General features: G+C 36.9%; 1 long non-coding RNA gene across 3 annotated transcripts in view; it reads left to right on the top strand.

The window, feature by feature from the left end:
* LOC110363921 (uncharacterized) overlaps positions 1-25,813 on the top strand; it is a 91,300-nt gene that overhangs the window by 31,541 nt on the left and 33,946 nt on the right. For all 3 annotated transcript variants that reach the window (XR_010471385.1, XR_002422322.2, XR_010471384.1), the window contains exons 2-3: positions 14,680-14,911; positions 23,910-24,083. This is a non-coding gene — a long non-coding RNA (uncharacterized LOC110363921). The remainder of the gene's footprint in view (positions 1-14,679; positions 14,912-23,909; positions 24,084-25,813) is intronic.

The raw sequence follows: 25,813 nt of genomic DNA on the forward strand, positions 1-25,813 counted from the left end.
AAAAAATGTCACTATGATCCCCTGAAATGATCCCCCAGTATTCTTTCATCCGAATGCAGGGCTGGCACTGGTGAGGAAGATTGCAATATCTGTCTAGACTGCATCAGCTACCCTTAAAATCTATGCAGTGTGCAAGGGTTTGTTTTTTATGTCCTCGCAGCTCTTCACGCCTCCTCTGTATGGACACTCAAAGACGAAGAGACCTGGCCTTCACAGGAGACAGGGCCAGGTAGGTACTAATATTAGTGCCTGGTCAGAGTGAAGTCAAATATGATTCCTAGAGTAAAATAAAGGAGTGGTGAAGGCAGAAGGGAAGATGAGATGATGGAATGCTCAAAGTGCGGGTAGTGGTGTTCATTCATTTATGTGTATATATAGAGAGAGGATAAGACAGAAGAATACCAATGCAGAGAGAGAAGCGTGAACATCAGGTCACTGGTGAAGCTAAAAGCACAGGATGAGTGATATTTTTAGTATTTCTAGAAGAGTTTTCTCCCAGATTGTCAGTCTGCAGCATAAGCAAAACCTTGGTAAGGTCAGCAAGCTGTACCCACACCCAGCTCATCCATCTTCGGAGGCTGGGATTGAATAGAAGGATTTCCTGGAATGAAATGTGGAGAAATGTTGACGAAAACATTAAGAAATGACTGCCATATAGTTATCAAACATACATCAGTTGTCAAAGTCATCATGAGCCTTGTAAGCTAACTGAAATGGTTAGTATACATTTTCATTATTTTTTTGTTAAGTGAGGAGACAGTTATACAATAAAAGGAAGGTGTACCAGAGTAAGGTCTAGAGTTCAAACAAAACACTTCAGTGTAGTCAGCCTCAGCTTGTCCTATGATAGTGCTGAAGATATTTCTAAATCAACAAATCCATCCACAACAAGATGAAAAAAAAAAAAATTAGAGAGGATGGAGTCTGGTGTGAGGCAGGGATGTAGGAGATCTGGTTCATGTTCCCACGTCTCTCGTTAGCTTTTGGTTGACAATAATGACTGAGAATTAAAAATATTTTCCCACTTTCCCTTTTTGTTGCATCTGCTTATGATACCTTGTCCACAGTTCACACTTATATAAACTATATATATATATGTTCTATGATATTATGGTGGTGAGCAAGCATGTGTGCTCGCCCTGCCCATTCAGCTGCAGGTACGTGTGGAACCGCAGGAGCAGCCTTGTTTCAGGTCGCCCAATGGCTCCTTTTGCCCCCTGCAGCAGACGACCTTATGGCCCTTCAAGGAGGGACCCTGTGATGATGTGACATCTCTGCAGTACAGCTGAAATCCAGAGAGGCAGTACTGTCATGAAGGGGCCACATAAGCCTGATGTTCCCTGAAATAACCCCAATTTTGCTCAGCAGTTCATACTATAGAGTGTGCAAGGCAGGCCTGTAAATGGCCACAGACCCAGACCTTTGTTTGCAGTGCAGTTTAAACGCAGCCATATGGACCAGCAAAGCAACGGTGAGTAGGCAGTATAACTCTGTATCTACTAAATAATAATATGCTGCATAATGCCTTTCCTTCAGTAAACACATTTCTTATATTTTCTTTTAAAGGAGTAAGGCAATGAACCCTGGTTTCTACATCGCTTTTTAGACATTTATTTAAAAATAATTTTAAACTTCTAAATTTCCAGGAAATGGTTACTTCGTTACTACAGAGTTACTAGCTGTTATTGCACGTCTTGGCATGTTTCCACAAAAATAGGAAAATAACTTTACCAGATGCTGATGAGTCTGTTGTGCAGTGGGAGCAGTTCTATCTGAAATAATGAAACAGCATGAAGGATGATGCCATCAAAAAGTGTTTCCTTAAGAAAACAATGAAACTCTTCCTTAGGGTTCAAAACTTAAATACATGGTTTTCCACTTCAGTCTTCACTTTCCTACGAAAGGAACCCTCTATTCAAATAAGGTAACTGTAATGTTTAAACTCACAGTTACCAAATAGTTAAATATGAACGACATTATTTTTGCTGTTGCTGACTGTGAAAAGGAAGGCTACACCTTTCTTCTGTGCTTTCTTTTCTTTCCATCCCTATTTTTCAAAGCAAAATTAGCTCTTCATTATTTCTTTGTGGAAGTGGTAACACGGTGACAGCAGTGGCATGTGGGAAAGAGTAGTGGATTCAGGCGATTAAATCTTGAATTATCAATCAAGTGGGATTTTACAATCCCATTTTGGCCAATAGATATAATAAGAACGCAACATGAAAGAATTCAGTGCACTTTGTGCAGTTACTGGTTTACTCTGGTACATAATTTCTGATAATAAATTTAAATAAAAAGTGGTATATCAGGCTTTGTAACTATGACTTCTACCAAGGAGATTTTTTTTAAATCTCCTGCTGCCATCATTTGAACCTGCCTTTCTTCCCTTGATCTCTTACCAAAACTTAGTCTGGACTGTAATGGGTGTGTCAAAAACTTTTCATATTATTCTGTAAGAAGATGTTTCAAACCAAGAACTATAATGATCCACAGAATTTTGTGATGGTGAGTCTGAATGGAATCATACAAGTGAATGTCAAAATTGTATTTTGAAAGACTGAAGGACTACTAGCAGCAGTAGTAATAGAGAGAAAAGCACTACAGTGGAACAGCTAGGAAAAAGGAGAAGAAGAAAGGCAATCACATTGAATTTACATTGCATATAATCGTGACTTCTCTAGGTTACCTGAACTGGTATCTCAAGATCTCTTCTAAATTTGCTAGTCTCTAGGCAGAATGACATTACCATCCCAAGTCAGTCCTAAGCGTATGTGTGAGTGGCATTTTAGTATGTCAGGCCCAGCTCCTTGAGATAATTGGAGCCAGCTTGGAAAAAAACACCGTCAGTGGAAAAGGAAGTTATTCTAAAGCACAGCCTAAGTGCCAGTGCTACTTAATACACATGTAATTAGAAACACTATAAATAGAGTACACAAGCTGGTCTTCTAGTTGCTTCAGCTGTAGCAGAAACCTTTACAGTGCATGATTGTGTCAGGCCCTTCTTGCACAGCCATATGATGAGGGAAGGGGTTGGACGTGACCTATTCATCAGCATGCTGACATTTGTATCACGGGGTTTGAGTAATGTGAGATAGATGGCAACTTACGTAATGAACTTTTGAAAACCGTTTTAGAAGTGATTCCAAGAGGTTGGCTTGTTTGTTTTGGAGAATCTGAGGTTGGGTCTGTTGGGGAATTCCAGTAAGAATCCTAAATATGTTCCTCAATCCTCTTGCAGAAAAGCACCACAGGAAGAGAATGGGTAGGTGGAAGATGAATAACTGAGTATGGAAAAAGAGGCTTGGAAAGTATCAGTTCTCCCCTTCTCCTGAAAAGTATTTCCCATGATCAGCAAAATTCATCGTGAGCTATGATTCCTCTGTGTTTCATCAACTGAAGTCATGGACATTTAGTTGTAGGCTGCCTTATTAGAAAATAGATTACTTTGAATGTTTGGCAGACTCTAAGTAAAAATAGCATAAAAAATTATAATCAATAAATCTTGGGAGATACCACGAAATAGAACCCTCTTCTTTTTCACTGTCCAGGACTTTTTTGCTTTTGCTGTCATGTTTTAATCCATTTTGCTTTCAATTTTTTAAGCCATGATTTATACTGTGTAAACCAGAATGTATTTCTAGTTACTTTTATCTGTCCCAGTGTAGTCACATACAAAGTCATAAACACCTCATCATCTTCAAACCTGTTTGTTAAAACTTCTTTGTTAAACCTACTTTTTAACAACCTAGTGTTGAAATACACTACATCAAGTTTCCTTTCTTTTAATGATCAGTTGTTAAATATGGCACAATTACAGCATTAAACATCTGAGTAGTAAACTGAGATCTAAATTAGTGAACTAAATTATACAAAAACATGGAAATGTCTGTCCCCTATTGTATAAAAGCATACTTTGAGAAAATAGACATCAAATCTTAAAGTTGTAGTTTTGGATACAGTTTGTTTATTTTTCACATAATAAATCAGTTAATAAAAATATTATGCATATTTTTCTGTGTGAGAGTCATTTTTGCTTTCAATTAAAACTGATTTTTAGAGTAATTTTTAGTCTGAAATTACTGAACCTTTGTATCCTATCTAACTATAGTTATAGTTAGGGCTTATTTACCTTTAAATTGCAGGGTTTCTTGCAATGTTAAAGATGGCATTCTTACAAAACATTGTTGGTTTTGAGCAACAGGTCCAAATTTTTCCAGCACCTTTAGGCCTCAGGTTAAAAAATACCATACTAGGAAAATAGTATGAATTGATTTAAGGGATATGTTGATACAGAAAGAAGGTAACGTAAATCAGCAATTAAATGTACCAGATCAATTTTTTTTCCTTCTCATTTCCTAACTGATAGAAAGTTTGGTCTTGAACTGTTCTCAGCTGTCTTTTAAATTCTTAGAACTCCTGCTGTGCCTGTCCTTGAAATATCACCTTCTTCATAAGCCCTTCTGAAAAATTTCCAGTATTCTGAGTATTGAACAGATAAATTGATGCCTTAAGTCAAGATTAAACTCATCTTTACAATAGTATTCAGTTTATTCACTCTTATAATGGGATTTAAACTGTAATTAGTATGTAGTAGGAATGGATGTAGAGAGAATTAATGTCTCTGTAATGATGTCGTACAAATACTAGGGCAAAAACTAGTCCTTGATCTTACATCTCCAAAACATAGGTTTTTACCACTCCTGGTAAATGTCATACTTTGGTAAACTGTTGGTTTCAAAAGGACTTCTATGTATTCTGAAGGCTGGAGTCAGCCAATAGTGAGATACATGAAAAAATCCCTCAGCTGAAGTCCCGTTAAAGTTAATACCAAAAGAAGAGTACATGACAATTAACAGAATCAGAATTTGAACTTAAAAGTGGAGGAGTCCTGAGAACAAAAGCTCTGTTTAATTGTTACATATTTTTTTACACATAATGAGCATCTAATTGTTCGAGAAATGAAACTGTGTGGAAAGTTTGAAAGGTTAATAATTGAGTTTCAGCATCTCAAAAGAAGTTTGTGAAAGAGAAAAGAACAGAATCTTAATCTCTGAAGCAATAAACCTTTGTGTTACCCAGGAACTTTCAGTGCTTCCTTGCTAATTGCTTCTAGCATCTACGCCCATGCTAATGTAAAACCAAGCTGAACATAACCTTTTTCCTAAAAGTGCTTTAAGTCATACGACATAAAATAGCTTTTTAAGTGGGAAGAATTAACAAGTAAAGGGGTTTTTAGATGTGGGGTTTCTCCTAAACACTCATCAGTATAACATTTAAGCACCAAACCGGCATTCTAATGAGTAGTCTCTGAGGAAATGTGTAAATTATTTTGGCCTTGCCTTTTTAGCTTGTTATTTTCTTTAAATGGTTTTACAAAGAAATGCTTTGATTGTATTTGGTAACCTCAACTTTTTTATAATGAATACTCTTTGTTAGGAAATAATACCATGTCTGAGCTTAGCATGTATTTAATTAAATAATACAGACCAAGTTTTAACCCAATATTTCATTTTTTGCATCTCTAACAAAAATATCTATGATATGTGTTCCTACTGTAGAGAACACAGAGCTTTGTACATCTGGAGTGGAAAAAAAATAAGTGCCTCATTATTTAAATAGTTATATTAGCCGGAATTGACAGTAGCATCTCTTAAGACTATGACATCTGTTAAAACTACGATGGAAGGAAGACATGATGAGCATCAGCTGTAGGAGCTTTATCTCACTCTTCCCTATATTATATCAATTTCCATTACTGTAACAAAAGTCAGTGTCCTGTGAGCAGAGTATGAGTCATTGAAAGCCTCTTCCTGAGTGGGTGCTGCAGGTGTCTAATGTCATGAGTGGTAAAGCTTTGTGATTCTCATATATGTTTTCTTCTACGTACACCTGTGTTTCCACAACATGTGAGACCGTAAGACCACTGTTACACCAGGCAGTAACAACAGCCAGTGATGCATTTTATTGTTGTCTACCCTCCAGCAATGATATGTGGTTGAAGATCAGCAGTGATGCTCTGAAAGGAAGGCTCAAAGCCCAAGCAAATATGAGATTTACAAAGAAATGCTAAAATCTGTGACAACTGGAGACAAGTTTGGTCCTTTTGAAGTTTTAAATCTGGAATCTGATCATTTTAGAACCGAGTCAAGTGACTTAAGTAACAGTTTAGTAATGCATGTGAGGTGTAATAAAGTAGCTAAAATGAATAATTGTGTAATACTGCTAGTGTGCAGTGCAGTGTAACATTTGAAAAGACACAGGCCAAACTCAGCCAATTTAGTTTCAGATCAGTAGGTACCTCAATTATTGTTAGTCAGTTCACTAATAGTATAAGCTACCCAGCCAGCTAACACAGATAACAGTGATTGTTTTTTACTGTGAATGGACAAAATAAATATGAGTTTACATACTGGTAAGAAAGGTGCTAGGAAAGCAACATGGATTTGAAGCCAGTACCTTCTTCACTTGTGTTTATTCCCTTCCTAATTACAGGACCAAGGTCCACCCTAGAATAAGGAAGAGTCTCCTTTTCCTGTAAATCCACTTTATACTTATATTTTTAGATTTGTTTATATTCCTGTATTTCCTGGGGTATAATAAAATCACTCTTTAGCTTGCTCCCTGAGGGGAAAACAACAATATTTACAAGCTGTGGGAAGTGTCCAGAGTTATAATGGAGCTTATTATTTACATCCATGATGTTGTTTGTAATTAAGAGATCACCTTGGACTTTCTCCTACTTTTAAATAACCGTCTGCAAGTAGTGACTAATACTGATATTTATTTCTTAGCTTTTAATGTTGTTTTTTGTAGTCTGTTCACAAGCAAGAAGTGGCCATCTAATGGCACAGGCTTTTTCCCAGCTTGCCATGGTCCTCCCTGTTATTCCACCATCAAGGTTTATATTACATCTGAGGATGAAGAAGGAATGTTATTGATATGGAGTGTGATGGTTGGCTTGCTAAGTAACATAGAAAATGTGTTTTGTTTTATCAATAGCAGCTGCATACAACAGCAGCACATGACTTCATCCCTTCCATAGTAAATAATAGATTACCATAACTTAAAAAGTTCGCTTAACAATCATGCTTTCACTTTGAGGGCAACATTTTTCTTTACTTAAATGATTGCTGCCTAAAATCTATGCCCCATTAACATTAACTTCTAGTGTTTCTGATATATTAATATTTCAAACACTTTTGCCCAAAAAAGTTTAAATGACTTAGCTTCTGTCAACCTCAGAGACCATCCTTTACCCTGTAGTATAATATAGTAATCAAGATAAATGGAAATACTTGAATGAACTCTCATTATCAGAAGGACTTTCCAAATTCATTGTCTTCAAATCGGCAATTTACTTATTACTGTCATCTTCAGGTTTACCTAACTGAGCTTTGACCTATTTGATTCTAGGAGTAGCTGCAAAACTTATTTCTGAATTTGTGGTGTGGGATTCAGAGATTCTTTTGTCAATAAAGAGCATTTTGATTTGTAAATTAACGGTAAATAATCCTGGGGACAAAGGCCTCAAATAGGTCCTTCTAAAGATGGATGTGACTTTGACTTTTGTAGCAGTTGAATTTCAACTGCACTGAATATTAAGAATAGAAGTAAGACAACTTATTTCTGAGGGCTTGTCAGATTTAGGAGTGTGTCTGTACAGCACAGTGGAGCATAGCACAGAGATGCCTCTGTTTTCTCACGAATGCACTATTTCTGGAACGTAATTTACCACTACCAGATTGTTTCAGGACCTTAGCTCTGCCTGGTTCTGTGTCATGTGGATGATCGAGATCAGTTTAGCATGAGCCCTCACAGGGCTCTATCACATGGTAGAGATGCACTTTAAATCCTTTACCAGTTGCTGTATCACAGAGCAAAACTTATGTAGCATAACAATTTTACTGTCTTGCCACTTCTAAACTGAAATGCATCTGACACCTCTCTTTAGGTTGCTTGGACTTTCATCAAAACTCCTTTGCACTGAGCTATCACATCTAAGCTCTGAATTCTAAGGCTATGGTTACTGGCTGATAGAATGGTAGACTAAACACTAATTTAAATCATATTTTAAATAATAATTTTATTTTTTAAAAAATATATGGTAAGGGTTTGTGGCCTTCTGTAAGAAACTATAAGCATTAATACTGATTAGTCAGTCCGCATAATTAGATTTCTACTGCACTAGAGCAGTGTTCAGGCTACAGATTATCTTTTAAAAGCTGGATTTTGTTTGTATTCCATGTGGCTGTCACTTTTACAGTTTTATGGTATTGACATTTGTGTTACTTTTGATGGGGAAATACCCATCATCTGAAACATATCCTGAAGATTAGCCAAACACTTCATCTGGCAGTATCAGGAAATCTTCCCTTGCTTTAAATCAGAGTGTATTGACCATCAAATGCCCTCCCTGCTGGAGAAAAATAGTGTTGAGTATTGTGTGATATCATCCCCGGGAGGCAGCAGAAAAGAAGGCAGGGTTAATAGAAACACGTATGTGGCCAGTGGATCATAAAAAAACCCTAACAGGTGCTGGGCTGGTTACCAGTTGATTAATCTGGTCAGCAGCTGATATGCTCCTATTTTAAGGTCACCCTGTGCTATTGGCTTTTCAGCAAAGTCCTCCTGGTATGGTGTTTCTCAGGAAAGTTGATTAAAGTGCTTTATAGGTTAACAATGGACTGAACGGGATTATCATTTACAGGTGTCCAAGGACAATACAGCTGATCAGACCACATCTCAGTGTCTCAACTATTTGGATAGGATCCTAGAAACTTTTCAGCAATTCTTTGCATTTTTGGTCTGTGAATGCTTTCTTATATTCTAGAAAGAAAAATTATGCAGTTGTAACACACATAATTACTCCTATGTGGAAATTTCTTCCCTGGTACTTACTTTTTCTTGTACACTAGGAGATGCTTGTTTTCTGTGTAACTGTAAAGAAAATATATAGGTCTGAAACATACTGAAGCGTGTTGAATTACCCATGATATCTCTGTGTCAGCTTGGTCTTCTGATCTGCTAATAAGGCAAAGTTGCAGAAACATTTTAATTTGTGGAGTAATTTAAGCAATTTTTAATACTACATATGATTAGAGCAGAAATAGAAATAACAATAGGTTCTTAGCATACAATAATTGATTTTAGCAGTTATCAGGAGGTATAAGTGGTACTTTGCTGTACGCTTTATTTGTATATCTATTTTTATAACAAACCAATAGCTGCTATACCAGCCTGGATCATTTTTGAAGAGACTAAAACCTTTTCCTCTGTTGGCCAGTGAAATGATAATTCTTTAAACTGAAATGATATATACTTAGGGCATGTTAAGTTCTGAATAGTTTTTTCTTTGTAAAACTCTGGTATATAGTTTGCCACACAGTCCAGAAATCTTTGTAGTGACTGATGATGTTTTATCAGTTAATCTTTTTCAAGTACTATACCAGAGTCTCTGTAGGGGCATCTTTAGTCTTATATCAAGCAGCTGCCTCTAATGAGACTTATTATAGTAGGCCAAAAATCATGCCTTCCTTTATTTCTTGGGCAACGTCTGGCACAGTGGTACCAAGTCACAACTCTGAAAGCTGACATCAGAATAACAAAAACTTTTGAATAAGGTTACTCACTGCTACCTATGATTAAATTACTACAAATACTGCTGTATTTGAGCGTTCTTCTGGGATGATGCAGAACTTCTATGTCTCTTTGGAATATTATCTTTGTAACGTGCCACACGCATAGCCTTGTAGTGAATAATAGATTAGAGCAAACAAAATGAGAATAAAAACATATAAATGTACAGCTTTTATTTTTAAAAAGCTACATAACATTTTCTATAATGTGAATCTCTTTTTCAGACTCTCTGTTATGATACTTTATGGTAATAGAAGTTGTATAACACTAGGTTTTTGTGACGCTTTTTTTCGGCATCTCCCTTAACCTTTCTCACTTTTCTAACTTGTTAGTTCCACTGGACATCTCAAACTTAATTCAATGTGAAAGAGTTCAGTGAATGCTGTCCATTCTGTTCATCACAAATTGCTAGGAACACTGAGGGCTTTTAATTTCTTGATGCAGTAGTTATAGCCTTTTATAAAGTTGTGCCTAATGAGTGAATTAGTAGTTTGAGGAGTGGCTTTGTTGCTCTAGTATCAGTCCTTCCTATCACTTTCATTTCATATGTGTCATCTTTTAAAAGGCTGCCTCTTTCAGGTAAGCAATAGTCTGAAGAAAAAAAACCCGAACAATTATCTATTTTCTTTAACTTGCAGTCTTACAGAATCTTGATCTTGTGAGATGTGTTTATCCAAGTTCTATCCATAGAGGTCCATATAGGACCACAAAGCTTTAGTGAAATGAAGGGGAATCCATGTGTTATCTGTAGCAGAGGATGCTTAATCCATCTTTTCACCACATTTACAGGATAATAATCCCTTCTTCAAATAGGAAAAATCTTTCTGACTCTTTGCATGTTTTACTGTGCTTCTAAAGCAGATATTTCAATTAAAACACAGTTCACTAACAACATGTGTTTGTGTTTTGAGGGGTTCATGGGGAATACTTGATCTTGAAGGGTGCGTGGAAGAGTGAAGGGCCAGGATTTCTAACCAACTTCTCCATATCATAGTCTTCACAATGAGATTTTCCATGTCTTCTGAGTCTCTTCTTAGCCATTTACGACTCCTTACAGATGACAACCCCATTAATGTGATAGTTCTTTAAAATATGTCATGTAGTCTCTTGATACTTAGTCTTCCATTAAGCCTACTTCTTTGCATGTTTGCTGCTGAGATACCCTTTTCACATTTTTCTTAGTCTGTTTTAGTACAGCTCCTCATGATTGTTTCCCTAGATCCCTTTTTATCTAGAAGCTAAAGCAGACAAATTAATTCAAACAACAGTGCTGCTCGATGCTACTCTTCTCTTTGCAGAGACTCACACATAGTGTACTACCTCTTTCCAAATCAATTTTAAACCTATTTCTGGGTACTTCTCTTTGAGAGAATCAACTCATCTGCTTCTTTTAGCTCTGTCACTATATGAATGAAAAATTCTGTGTCTGCTAGTGTTGTGAAGAACTATGTTGTAACACATTATGATTAATGAGTGCCAGGAAGAGCTAGAGGTAGAGCAGGAGACATGAAACACTGCTCTTATGACTGCATAGTTAGGCCCTCTGAGATTCAGGCAATGGCTGGAGGTTTTAGAAGGTGTTGTCAGTGGACTCAGTCTCACTGAATCTTGTTTGTTCTAGACAGGCATCACGGGCTTTGCTCACATCACATGTTGCAGTCCAAACATGCTGCTGATAGCTCAGTGGCATAGTAGTTCAGTATTGACAAATCCATGTCAGTGACAGTCTGTCCTACACTCCATTTCATGCTTATCCTTATCTGAAATATCCAGGACATGAGCATCACATTCCAGTGCCATGTCATAACATGCATCCCCATTTGGATGGCTACAATATAGTCACGAAGGGTACTGTTCCATCAGACATCCTTGTTGGATGCTGTAAAGGCCCAAATCAGTCACTGCCAGCCAAATAACCAATTTATCTGGGGACAGTAGTGACTTGCCATGTGGCAAGATAGTGAATAGAAAACATCTTATCTCTAAGATTCTATCCTCTGAAATCAGATGATGTTGGTTTTTATTGAAATATTTCATTTTTTTTGCTATAATGCACACTGAAGCAGTATTTTATGCCTTGGATAGCATCCACAAGTGTGGATGGTGTTCTGCCATGAAACAATTTAACAATTTAGCTTTGGTGAGAAGTCCATCCCTACCTTACTGAATGACTTGTAAAAAAATGCAACAAACTTGCACTCTCTTTGTAGCTAGATATATGTCTGCACATATACAACAGTTGTTCACCTACTTGCAGGTCTCAGTTTTGATTTTGGGGCAGTTTATCACTTATTTGTATTCTGGCTACAGGCTTCTGCTTTGGAGATAATTTCATTCTCAGTGCTCTGGATCTTGAGTCTTCTTGCTCCTGGCATTGCATATACTTACCTCATCTTCATAATTCCAGCATTCTTGCAAGGACTATCTCCACTGTTTTCTGACCATTTCAGCAGAGGCTATGCAGCTATCCATTTCTGTCATTATCTAATTGCTTTTGGATTCTTCCCGGTTTGGCTGTTAAAAAATGGGCTTGTAACTAACTTTGCTGATGCTTCCAAACAAGTTAAGGATTGTGTTAACTTAGCTTAAAATTCAGCTGTGCATGTCAGTGACTTGTCTAAACTGCATCTTTGTAGTTTTGGTAATAAGACCAGAATGTCCCAGAGTTCTGGTGTGTGGCTCTCAGTAATCTCAGTGATCATGAATCACTAACGATCTCTTTTTTCTTGAGCATAAGGCTTAAGCATTTAACACATGTAAACACCATTGTACTTTGTTTGTTTGTTTTTAATCTAAAAGACCCTGGGAATTTACAAATTCTGATAGCCTCTCAATTAATTAGTACCTGTACCTATGCTGGATTGGCTTTGCCTTTTGTTTGCTGCCCTCTGTGAGGGGGCTGCAAGTACCATACCCCGGTTTCATTTTTTTTTTTAATTGAGGTTCATTTCCTTGCCTCTTAATGGCAGAATTGAGGTATTTGGGTTCCTATATCAGAAAGTAGATTGTAACTCTGAAAATCCTATTAAGGATGTGTCTTACTGTCAGAAACAAGTAGCCACACTAGTTGACACTAATGTCACTAAATTAACAATCACAGTTAACAGCAACAAGAGTGTTATTATTTCACTGTAAATTTCTAGAATCTTTATCTGTCAACTGAAATGAGATAAAGAATGATATCCTTATCCACTAATATTTGACAGTACATGTTTGTGACATTGGAAAACATTGTTTTTACCGTACTTGTAATACTCTTCAGTTGTGGGCATGTGATAGTCACATCTCTTTAGTGCTTTTATTTATTATATTTGGGCTTTGCCTTTTTTCACTGGATGACAAGCCATTTTAGAGATTTGTTACTCTAGAGAGAAAGCTTTTTGTCATGTGCTTAATTACTCCTATTATATTCATTAAATACTATTATATTCATCAACTACTCCTATTATATACGTAGTTTGTAAGGTCATTTACTTAGGAAATAGTATTGAAGGCCCATGGTTATTGTGAGTCATTCAGCTTATTCAGTTTGAGATACACGATACCTGGCGATTGAGTCCTTCAAAAACATCTTGCATCTTGGTAATTTTTAGCTGCTTTCCTGCAGCTATGTTAGACCCTATTGTTCTCATGCATAGTTATTCGTTTTTCCTGCATATTTATTACACTAATCATTTTTCTCAGATTTAATGATTGTTAATCCTGTAAGATTCCTACTTCCCCCCCACTGTCCCCCGTCCCCTGGAAAGAGTGACTATTGTAGTTTTTGCACAATTTCTATATTCTTCTGTGTTCTTCTGCTTGTGATTAACATTGCTCCTATGGTCTTCTTAAATTTGATTTGATTACTATACATAGGTATGTCATCATGCTAGAATGCCCTCTTTTGGAAAGATCTCTACCACAGTACTGTGGAGTGCAGGTCCTATGAGGTCCTGATATGGCTTCAGGAAATGGAAGGGAAATTACTTTTTAGAACTTTACCCAGGATGATTTTGAGCTGTGTTTGTGTTTAAACCTTGACTATGATATCAGCATAAATATATTCATATTTAAATAGAAAATACTTTTATGTAAAACTGTTAATTTTCTGACTTTCTACCTCCTCTTCCAGTACATTAATTCCAAAATATTGCTTTCCAGTTTTATAGGTGACATTGCAAGAGGTAAATTGCTGTTCATTATCAACATATAGGTCGGTGCTACTAGGGTATTCCAAACATGTAGCTCTTGGCTTAATAGAAAATGACTGCAACTTCTGACTGTAATTAGTCTTTTAATCACTAGCTTTAAACTTGGGACTTTTGGAGTAGATCCTGACAGATTGTGAACTGAGCATGTTGCAAGTGTTTTAAATAGAATAATCAAGGGACAATGTTAAGCGATATTTTGGTGTCTAAAATAACAAAACAACAATTAAGTAGAAATTTTAATATTTCATTATTGGTCATAGTGTATTGACAGTGAAAAAATGCTACTATGAGTAAAAAAACTCAGCCCTTTGGATGCTGACAGTTTCTATATGGCAGTATTAAATTAATGCCAGATATAAGGATTTTTTCTCTCTGGAATGCCAGTGGAGTTCATATACATATATAGATTTTATGTAGGAAGCAATTATACTTATTTTAGGCTTCAGTTTAGTAAAACTTTCTCTGGATAACACTTAAGCATATGATGTCTTGAAGAGGAAAACACTTTAACAGGTGTTTCAGTGGTTTATTGATGCAAGAATACTTTTTGGGAGAATCAGTCTTCAAAAGACTTGTATGTTCTCACAGCCAAGAGGTGGTTAAACTGGTTCTACAAAACAAATAAAGAACCACAAAATTCCTCTCCCAGCTCAAAGGTTATTCAACTTCTATAGAGATATTTTGGAGAGTATTTTTACCTCTCTTTCCAGTGCAAGAATGGAAGGTTTTACTTCTATGTCACTTGGCAGCTGTGTTAAGAGCTTTGCTATGTGAAAGGTGTTTGTTTATTTTGCTGATGTTGAGTTCCATTCTTTTATATTTGTTTTCTTTTCCTTTCCTGGGGTGATAGGGTTGAAGCAACAGGATGAGAGATCTCAAGCAGGCTGCTAAATGTTGTGGTCTGACAAAACTACATGGCTTCCTTTATCAAGGCAGCTGTGTTTTTATATAAATAATCTTAATTGGCCTGCAGAAGAATTACACCTGATCCTCAAATGCACTACCTTGAAAGGTCATCTTGACTTCCCCAAGTTCACTTCAAGGCATTCAGGATGCGAGACCAGAAAGCCTAACAGATGGAGGTATGTTTATTGTTTACTACTTACAAAAATAATACTGGAATGAATAGGACACCTTCCAAAATAGTGAAGTTATTGCTATTCATAAAATTACTTTAAAATAAAGATTGGACGGAGTGCCTCATTTTGACAGCCATACCTAGTATGGAACACTGGAAATTGCTAAACTGTGTTAAATTAAGCTCCTGTTAAACAGGTTTTTCTCTCCGTTAACTGGTCTCCCATAGATGTCATTAGGATTGTTCATAGAAGTAGGACAAGACTGGGACGATGAGTAATTCACAACAGTTATGCATGCAACACTTCAATTTGCAGCAATTAAAGAAATTGGTGTTTTATTTTAATAACCGCTGATGATAGGTAATTTGGCCAATGCTCAGAAAAACTCATTATAAAGAATGTCAAAGACTAGCTCAAAAATGCTGCCCTGTTCATTAAAAATCAGTTACAGGAAAATCATTAGTTTATTCTTTCATTTCAGGCTGTATGTTCATCACACAATGTAAAAAGAGATTTAAGAGACCTATTACTATCTATTATATTATTTTCTTTGTATTTCTGTGCTAATCAATATGTATAAATGACATTTTATGTGATGGAAACTTTGAAGATGTTTTCATAGGTCTAAACCCTGAAAAATTAGTTAACTATACTCCAGTCTCCTGTAATTACGGACTTCCAACCCTATCAGTTGGCGCGGTAAGATGCACACAAATCACATGCTCTAATGGCAGAATTCATAGCTGATCATGAGATCAGTAATATTGAAACTTTGGCTTTTATCTGCTTTGAGAACTGTCTGAGGCTGAGGCTTTAACTTCAGAGTGAAGAGTGCAAAAGCAAAACATAAGACTTTTTTAATTTAGTGACCTTATGCAGAATGAAGAGACTCACAGTAACCTGCAAGCTTTTCCACTTGCAAGTTCAGGTTCGATACGAGTGCTGTGAATTATACAAAAACCAGTCATGCCCCACTTCTCTTATTTGCAGTTGTCCCATTATCGTTATTTCCAGTTGTTTGGCTTGTTTTTTTTTTACACTGCCTAGATGTTAACATAGAAAGAAAGCAGCAGTGTCTATAAATAGTAGTTGGACACTAAAGCAGTAGTTCTGAAACCTTCAAGTCTGTTTTTTCTTCTGAATATACACACCATCTATTAGAAACAACCCACGCTTTTACATTCAGATGCATAGTTATTATTTGGACCAAATTGCTGATCCACTTGATGAGTCTTTTTTTCAGCCTTATTGTTTCATGTTTCGTTAAATGTGGTGTTTGTGTGGCAAGAAGCAGATAGGAAGCTGTGTTATAATGCAACTTGTTAACTTTTTGGTATCTTATCTATTTTTTTGGTGCACAACTAAACACAGAAAAAGAGGTACTGAAAAAACTTTATGAAGTCATAGTTAATATCCCAAACACAAAATGCCGAAATTAAGATGTCAACAGCAACTAGTATGGTATCATTTAATGTTTCCAAAATTTTAAGGAGTCAGATATACCAGGGTAGACATAGGGGTTTGTAGAAAGCTCTAATTTGTTTTGTGCACCATTGCTTATGTCACCTGCTGTACCTCTGCAACCCTCCTGTTTGGTTACGTTTTTGCTTGCCTGTGTCCCTACACACGTACACGGTTTGTCTATGTCTCTGTTGTATGAAGTTTTACAGTTTGCAGTCAGGAACCCCTGAAAGGAAACCTTGCTGATCTTGGCTGCCTGTCTCCATAGACTGACAAGCGTTGTGTAGGATTGGATACGTTATCACAGAACTAAATATCATGTAGTATTAGTCTATGCCTAAAAGCAAAAGTAATGTAGCATATCCAGTATTGTATGTTTCATTATTATTTCTTATCAGTAAATATTCAACAAGAGAGAGCAGGGATCTCTTTCTGTAGGATCCAAAGACTGACTGGACTGAAATGAAATAAAAAATGTTTGCAGAAACTCAGAGAAGGGCTCTCCAGTGAGATTATACCTTATTGTATGGAATGTTGGTTTCTGAAAAAGAGAGAGTAATTTGTGTCTGAACTGAAGCTTGTGATGAAACTTTTATCATGTTAGAGAAATTATTAATATACTTTTGACCATATGGCTAATTTATTCTTCTTGTGAATATGCATACGAGAATGTACACAATGAACAATTTATCTTTTTTCTTCTTCAAAATAGTGTCCCAAATTCATTAGGAATAAGATTATTTTTGTAATATTTGTCATGAAATCTCACATCAATTTTCAAAAACTTGCAGCCAGGTGAAGTGGAAGAAGTGTTCTTTTGGCTATTCAAAGGTACACCTGTATGCCAAGTTTAATTTTTCAGTCTTCAGCCATGGAGCTTATTACTTTTTTGCGTAACTACCTGCTTGTCTATGAGAAGAGAAAAAGACAAACCTTTTGTTCTCAAACTTTGAAGTATACTTTCTCCTACAAGGAGAAATCATGAATGGATAAATCTCAGCTCAAGAACTGAATTTTTCAGAGAGTTATAAATGCTGAACAGAATGAATTTTGATGATTGGAAATACTTAATCGGTCTTAGTTATATCTGCCAGTAGTACTTCAGCTAGAGTTACAATCAAGAGCTCAATGCTTTTTATTAGAGTTACAAGAGCTCAATGCTTTTCTGTAACACTCTCTACCATATTTAATATAGGATAATATCTACATTATGCCCTAAATATTGCATAACTTCTAGGTTATGTTAAATGGTTGCTTTTAAAATTAGCATGAAATTTGTCAATGTAGAGGAATAGCATAACATTTTGTTTCAAAAATATTGATTACATTTTTCATTCTTCATGATGCCTACTTCCTGATAAACATTTTAAACAATGAGGATAGACAGTATCTGCATCAGAGAAATGGGTAGATAGAGGCTGAGGAAGAGAACAGAGAAGAAAAGATTATTTTTATACACATGTATGAACTAAATTAATTTTTAAATATAATTTGTGTGTTCATTTTTTGCTGATTTTAAAATGGTTTTGCCAGGGATGATACTGACCTGTGAATGAGGAAACAGTAGCTAATTAAATCGCTCAAGAGGTTTTGGCTTTTTTTTTGTAAATATACTTGGCTGCGTGGTGTTTCTATAACAGAAAAACAAGATGCAATTCCAGAATGCTTGATTTTGCTGTGAATTATTGGTAAAATAGAATAATTAATTAAAATGGAAATGTTTCAGACCTAGTGTCACTTAAATCACAAATCATCATATAAAGTATCTTCACTGAAGAAAAAGAAATAGAGATCCACTATAACTGTGCAACATTCTGGACTAATTAATGTAAAATTAAATCTTCATTATAGCGAATACTGAAAGACAGTTAAGTGATGTGAAGACTATTTTTCAATCTCCTAGTGTTATGTGTGCTTTCATTAGAATATAATGGAATAGAAATTGTTCGTAATCAATCATCAAATTGTCTTGTCAGTGGTAACAGAAGTGATTCTCACCTAAACAAGTACATTATAAGTAATGATGACCCCTGTTCTTTCAGGAAATTGGTAATTTTCTTAACCTGACACCACACAGCACCAAGCAGCACCAAGTCCCATAATAGTTAGCAAAGAATGTAACCAGAGCCCAAAAATTTTCCTCTAAATTTTGCATTCTTCCTTATGAACACGGGGCTGTGAAACCATAGGCCATTTAAAGTCTTCCGTAGCTCTCTCTTCCTAACATTATCCCCTGCACAACTTAATGTTGCTTTTCCTCAACTCATCAGTGACCAAATGATAGGTAAACTAAAACTTTATGTTATGCATGATGATAGCAACTGTCACTCTGATTAGGATGTAAATTTGGACACTTGGCTTAATATTTGAGACAGAACTAACACACAGCAGTTTCTTGAAGAATTTTCACTGAAAATCAGGTAGCTGCTTAATCACAGAACCACAGAATGTTAGGGATTGGAAGAGACCTCGAAGGATCATCCAGTCCAATCCCCCTGCTGGAGCAGGAACACCCAGATGAGGTTGCACAAGAAGGCGTTCAGGCGGGTTTTGAATGTCTCCAGAGAAGGAGACTCCACAACCTCCCTGGGCAGCCTGTTCCAGTGTTCTGTCACCCTCACTGTCCTATTAACATTCTGTTTCTTTCAAGCACATCTACCTTTAAAATGTGGACAGCAAATGACTGTTAAGTTTCAGTTTATGTTTCATGGGAAAACCTCTGCTTCTCCAGATGTGACCAAATCTTGCAATGTCAGAAATTAAGAACTCAGCTCAATGCTGAGCTTCTATGAGGTGGCTAGAGTGCCTTTCAATCTAGGCACCTGCAGCAGAGATATTTGAAGTATTCCTAATATTCTACTATCATGTTACAATTAGATAAAAATATCATAGATGTCATCTTTATCATTGTCATTTGATGGAATATCTTTGAACTAATTACTTTCTTTCTGTGACTGCATTGAGAAAATATTTTCATCTCCACTTGCCAGAATCTGATCCAGTCACTATCACTGATTTTACATACATACCGGTAATCCTGCCTACTGCTGTCTATCATCAGCTCTCTAAGATTTATTCTAAATAATACTGAAAGTTAGTGATATTATACAATTAAATTTAACACCTTTCTTCAAGGTAGTTATTACTAGGTGTGAATCCACATTACAAAAATGCCATCATAGTTAATGAAAGTCAAACATGAAATAACATGAATTGCTATACTGCTGGACAGCATTTAAATCTTTTACCCACTCTTTTCAAATAGTCACAGAGGTAGTTTCATGCACTGTTTAGACATTTATTTGGCAAATAGCTGTGGTTATGTAACAGAAAAGGAAGTTGGAATATGAATAGATGAATTCATTTCTCATTATTTACCTCTCTTGTACTGGACAGCTTGAAATATTTCAGATATTTGTCTGTGATTTAGAAGGAGAGAAACAATAATTCACATAAAATGAATAGTTACTTCTTGTCAGCACTCCAGGACATATATTTTTTTAATATATCACTTTAAGAATACGTGTAAATGTATTTTCAAAAACTGGAATAGCTTCTGAGTGCTTCATACAATGATAGAACTGAATGTCAAGTATAACTACTTGCCTCTTCAGTAGTCATGATATGATTTAATTTTTGCCGAATGCCAAGGAATTGACACTAATCCCTGATTGTTCTGGTTTTGGTAAGAGCTGTCAACTCTGTTGGGAATATTTTAGCAACATGGAAAGACATAAATAGGTGCAATATAGCTAAATAGAGACTACCTATTTCCTAGTATATTCATTTCAGTTCTTACCTGGTCAGTAAGCTGATTCAAGGTATATTTTTTTAAATTAAGAAAAAAAAAAAAACTGCTCTAAAGCCCATTTTTGTATTCTTCTGTGGCTTACATTATACTGATGAATCCCTGCTGTTAGTTATGTCTGTGGAGATTTATTTTTCAGCAATTAAAAGGCACATCCAAAGAGAGATCATGGTACAGCATATCTGATTTTAATGTTCTGAGAACACTTTTCAGGCTGAAGAAATTATCATAAAATCTATGTTGACACCAAGGCCCAGAATACAGAACTGTAAATCAATAGTCTAGAAATACAGAAAAATCATGCACAGGCACAAAATAATCAGAGTCTTCCTAGAAGATACATGGTGAGATCCAGGGAGCTAAAATCACATGCTAGGCTCAGGGTACCAGAATTACTTCCAGTGATGCTGTAGAGAAAATTAAATGATTCCTTTACAAAGTCTGCTTCATTATACACACAAAATATAGCTATCCATACTAGGGAAGAATGGACAGTGGCTTGTTTCTTGGTCAACACAAAACCAGAGACCAGCTACTTAGAGGCAAAACAGATCGCATGGTATCTCACCAACAGTCATAAGGGATAAAATTAAAGCAGAATGGCTCACAAGTGTGAAGAAGGCAGACAGTGTAAATGTCAAAGATGTTAGTGGAGTCAGAAGTGGAAAAGTCAGTCAAGTTTTAAAACAGAATTTCAGCAGGATCTCCATACGATGATCGGATTTCCAACCACCCTGATGAAGAGCTGGCTAAGCTGGATGCTGCTGCAGGACTGTTATCTCATTTGTAATATGCAATGCAGGGTCTGGGAATTTAGAAAACAAAACAGAATGTGTACTAGCAAATAAATGCATGAATAAATAGATTAACTACCTAGACCAGGTGGAGATTTTCACAGAATCACAGAATCGACTCGGTTGGAAGAGACCTCAGAGATCATCGAGTCCAACCCTTGGTCCAACTCTAGTCCGTTTACTAGATCATGGCACTAAGTGCCATGTCCAATCTCAGTTTAAAAACCTCCAGGGACGGCGAGTCCACTACCTCCCTGGGCAGGCCATTCCAATGCCTGATCACTCTCTCTGTAAAGAATTTCTTTCTAATATCCAGCCTAAATTTCCCCTGGTAGAGTTTAAGCCCATGCCCCCTTGTCCTATTGCTAACTGCCTGGGAGAAGAGACCAATCCCCACCTGGCTATAACTTCCCTTCAGGTAGTTATAGAGTGTGATGAGGTCACCTCTAAGCCTCCTCTTCTCCAGACTAAACAACCCCAGCTCCCTCAGCCTCTCCTCATAGGTCTTATGTTCAAGTCCCTTCACCAGTCGTGTTGCTCTTCTCTGGACCCGCTCCAGCACTTCAATGTCTTTCCTGAACTGAGGGGCCCAGAACTGAACACAATACTCCAGGTGTGGCCTCACCAATGCAGAGTACAGGGGAAGGATCACTTCCCTTGTCCTGCTGACCACGCTGTTTTTGATACAGGACAGGATACCGTTGGCCTTCTTGGCCACCTGGGCACACTGTTGGCTCATGTTGAGCTTCCTGTCAATTAGCACCCCCAGGTCCCTTTCTGTCTGACTGCTCTCCAGCCACTCTGCACCCAGCCTGTAGCGCTGCAGGGGGTTGTTGTGACCAAAGTGCAGCACCCGGCATTTGGCCTTATTGAACTTCATCCCATTGGAATCAGCCCATTTTTCCAGTCTATCCAGATCCCTCTGCAGAGCCCTCCTGCCTTCCAGCAGGTCGACACTCCATATAGAGCGAAGGGGAGGAAATTTAGAATACAAAAAGAAATGTTTTCTAATTCTTAATTAACTCAATAAGCAACTAATTTTGCTTTCTGTGCTAGCAAGATCAGAAGCCCTTTTCAACAACATAAAATCAACAATCTCAGCAAAGAAATCCCCAGATGACAATACTTAGCCTGTGATTTGTAGGATTAACCCATCTGGACATGCCTTTGAGCAACCTGCTGTAGTTGTTCTTGATTTGAGTAGGGGGGTTGTACTACATGGTCTCTAGAGGTGCCTTCCAAGCTCAGCTGTTCTGTGAACTATTCTGTGACTATGTTTATTTTATGTTAGTATTAATATTATGGGAGAGTTGTGTTTTTATTTATAGATCTGCTTAGAATTAATTGCAATAAAAGTGGAAACTCAGAATAGGGCATTTTAATGTTAAACTCCAGAAATATTCCATAGTAAATTACTCACAGTAGGTCATTCTGAATTTGAATGCATTACGGATGTGTACATTAATGAGCCACAGTTTATTTTGTACCTTAATGAGCAACCCCTCCCCTGTATTGATGTGCCAGACAACAAAATGAAATTTTGCGTGTAAGTAGGGATGGCCACACAATGAAAATACAGTATGTACTTGCATAAAAAAATCCTGTAGAACAAAGGGACAGGAAGAATGTAGTAAAGAGCAATTATGGTCTTGGCATAGCTGGTATCTGGATAACATGGGTGAGTGATTTTTCTTATAATTATAATTGATTTCCAGATTAATTAGTCCCATTTCCAGCATTTGTACCTGAGGTCAGCATCTCTAATTTTTCAAGAACGCTTGGTTTTGGGTAGGATGGGAGAGTGCAATGCAATCTTGATGGCCCACCAGTCGGAAGTCACTGTGGTATCTGAGAGCCTGTCGGTTCCTGTCGTGCTCTTCCACCGCAGCTCCTGGCTGTCTGTTTGCGGCCGTCAAAGAGTCAAACGTTTCCTGCTCAGGGGCCAGATGGAAGAAAGTCCCATCTGCTTCCTGGTGCTGGGGGTGGCACAGACAGCAGGGTGGCCAGTAAAAGCAAATGTACAAAGTGAGACAAAATTTGGTGACCTCCGAGAGCAAAGCTTTTTGTCGTCCTGCTGGAAAGCAATCACCATTCCTGTGTATAATTAATTGTATGACTAAAACCACACCCACAGCCCCAAAACAAAGAGGATTAGAAGGATTAAAGGTTTTGAGATTCTTAATTCTTGTTTCCACTTTCTTTCTTAAATGTTTCTTATTATATGTTTCTGGATTTAGATCGATCAGGGTTGTATTACTCACATATCACTTCAGAAAAAAAAGGTTCTTACTGACTGTTTAAGATAATTCAGGGCATATGAAAAGTGCCAGACTAGTTGATAGCCTTAAAGCTTCCTCTTCTGAATGATTCTCCCCTGAATTATATACAGTGCCTCCAGACACTGCTTGAAACCTGTTTCCTGCATCTTAAAACTATCTCTTTTTATTTACTGACTGGCTTTGGACCCTATACCAGCTAATGTAAATCATCACAATATTGTAAAATTAATTTATACTGTGCTGGCTTGCAGGATGTAGGACTTTGACCAAGAAAGTGTAGGAACATCGAATGTCTCTCTGTAAGGAGTATAGAAACAGCAGATCTATTTAAACTAACCTGCAGGTAGTGCATTCACAAAGAGCCATTCCTACTGTTTAAATACTTCCTCAGACACTTTATATTGTCAGAAGACAGCTTTTCAGATAGTCCAGGTAGCTTATAGAAGAACCATATCAAGCCGGATCCATGTGACCACATCCATACCACTACAAACAACAAAACAAAACCAAAACAACCACACCACCACAAACACCAAACATTACATTGAGTGCAAGAGCTTTTAATGCAAGTTTTCATAAAGAGTTGAGGTTATAAACTGTTATCTGTAGTGCAAATGATAAAAGTCTTTCCGTTGTTTAGTTTGTGTTTTCTTTGTTAGCCTTAATTTTGTGGACTTTGCTGATACTCCACTACAGAATTTATGAGAAACTGGCATCAATGTCAATATCTGGACTTCTGAAAAACATAAATGTGAAGACTTTTTCTGGATTACATCTTTGTTTACACATTATGAAAGATCAGAAGAAGTAGACTAATTTTTGGCAGTCTTCAGGTAGGTCATCTGCTTCAATGCTCTGCATTTCCTATTAACTTCAGTTCCCTCCTTTTAAATGCCAAGGGTTTGGTTTGTTTGTTTGTTTCATTAGCCTTATCATTCCTTTTTGGATTTGAAGATAATTTTTCACCATTATCTTTGACTTCACTGTTATTCTTCTCAGCAATACAGTCAATAATGCATACAGAATATGCTACCAATGTCAAGTTTTCTGATGGCTGTATTAGAGACCTCTTTTTTTTCCTTTTCCCAGAAAAAAAGAAACAGCTGAGTTGGTACTATGAAAAGTTTTGAAACCAGAAATTTTAGAGGCCTAGTGTTTCTACTCTCATAAATAAACCATATCACAAACAAAACCACTGCTCTAAGTCTCTTAAAATCTAGATTATGTAAACCCTATCGTAGCCATTACTTTTCCATAACAAGCAGTTTCTCTTAAGATAATGTTAATTTTATCTGGTGCCACTGCACCAGAAGCCATCCTCACTCACCCCTGGACACTATCCTGTTTTGCAAATGGCATTTGTGCAGGCATTGACTTTGGTAGCCAGCACTGGTACCAGGCATGATGTCTCTGATTTATGCTAACCATGGCTTTGCAGACATAGCAAGGAGTGAAGAGAGTGGTCAGAAGATTGTGTTAACTAGTTCATGGTTATTCGCCACTTTTATATTTTCCTCAAATGTTGCTGAGTTTCAATTCAAAAATACTGAAAAGCAGGATTATTTACTTTTCCTTATCTTACACTTGTCTTACGTGATACATGTTGGGAAGAAAAATAAATTCCTGTTTGAAAACAAACAACCAAACAAACCCAGTTCAATGAATCAGGTTATTAAAGTACTTTTACTTGCACGGAATTATTTTTATTTTAGTACCTGATTAAAGTGACCTCTCCAGGAGGGTTCACTGCAAGATATAGTGGAGTAATTGCCTGGTCCTAATCTCATGTCTGGGTCCATTCCATAGAGAAAAATGAAGGAATGAGGCATGCAAACTTCAGGTTCCATTAAGTATTATCTTGAAATTGAAATGAATCTGGTTTTCATTTGAAAATTTTCAGTATTTGAAATTCTGCCACAAGTTTTGTCAGAATTGCCTGTAGAAGATAAAATATGGTTTTACCAGCTCTACGCGAGACACAATAATCTAGTTCCAGCAGAAAATATCTTGTTTCAGTATGCCTGATACTTTTTCTCCAGTGTTTCTGCTTTCAACATAGCAGCAGTTCATCTGCTAGGACACTGGCAGTAGTAACAGGAGAGACTTTGGGAGAAGATGAGGTTGGGGAGAAAGTTATGTGACCCGGGGGGGTTTTGCACTGCAGTATTTAATAATACAAGACAAAAGAAGTGGGGGAAAATACAGATTCTAGCTGCAATATTCTCTATTTCTGATATCAGAAAAGAGAAACAATTAGAAAGATGGCATGTAAAGATGTCTCTGGGAACAGAAGGGATGATTGAGACTGAGTTGTCTGATAGAAACCTATGTCCTCAGAGCTGGTGCCAGTATGAACACTTGAATGAGTTTTGGCACGGACTTCTCTGTGGTAACTGAGAACCAAACAGCTGTGGAGATTCTTAAATTGAGGGCATGCAGTTGCTTTTTACTGAGGTATAGGGTATTCCTTGGTGATGTTACTGTCTGAACCTAACGCTGTTTGAATTGTGCTGTCCTATGCTTCTTGGCCTGAAATAGCTTACAAAGCACTGAAGTGTTTCCA

Source organism: Columba livia, chromosome 3 (assembly GCF_036013475.1).
Source record: "Columba livia isolate bColLiv1 breed racing homer chromosome 3, bColLiv1.pat.W.v2, whole genome shotgun sequence".
Classification (NCBI taxonomy): domain Eukaryota; kingdom Metazoa; phylum Chordata; class Aves; order Columbiformes; family Columbidae; genus Columba; species Columba livia.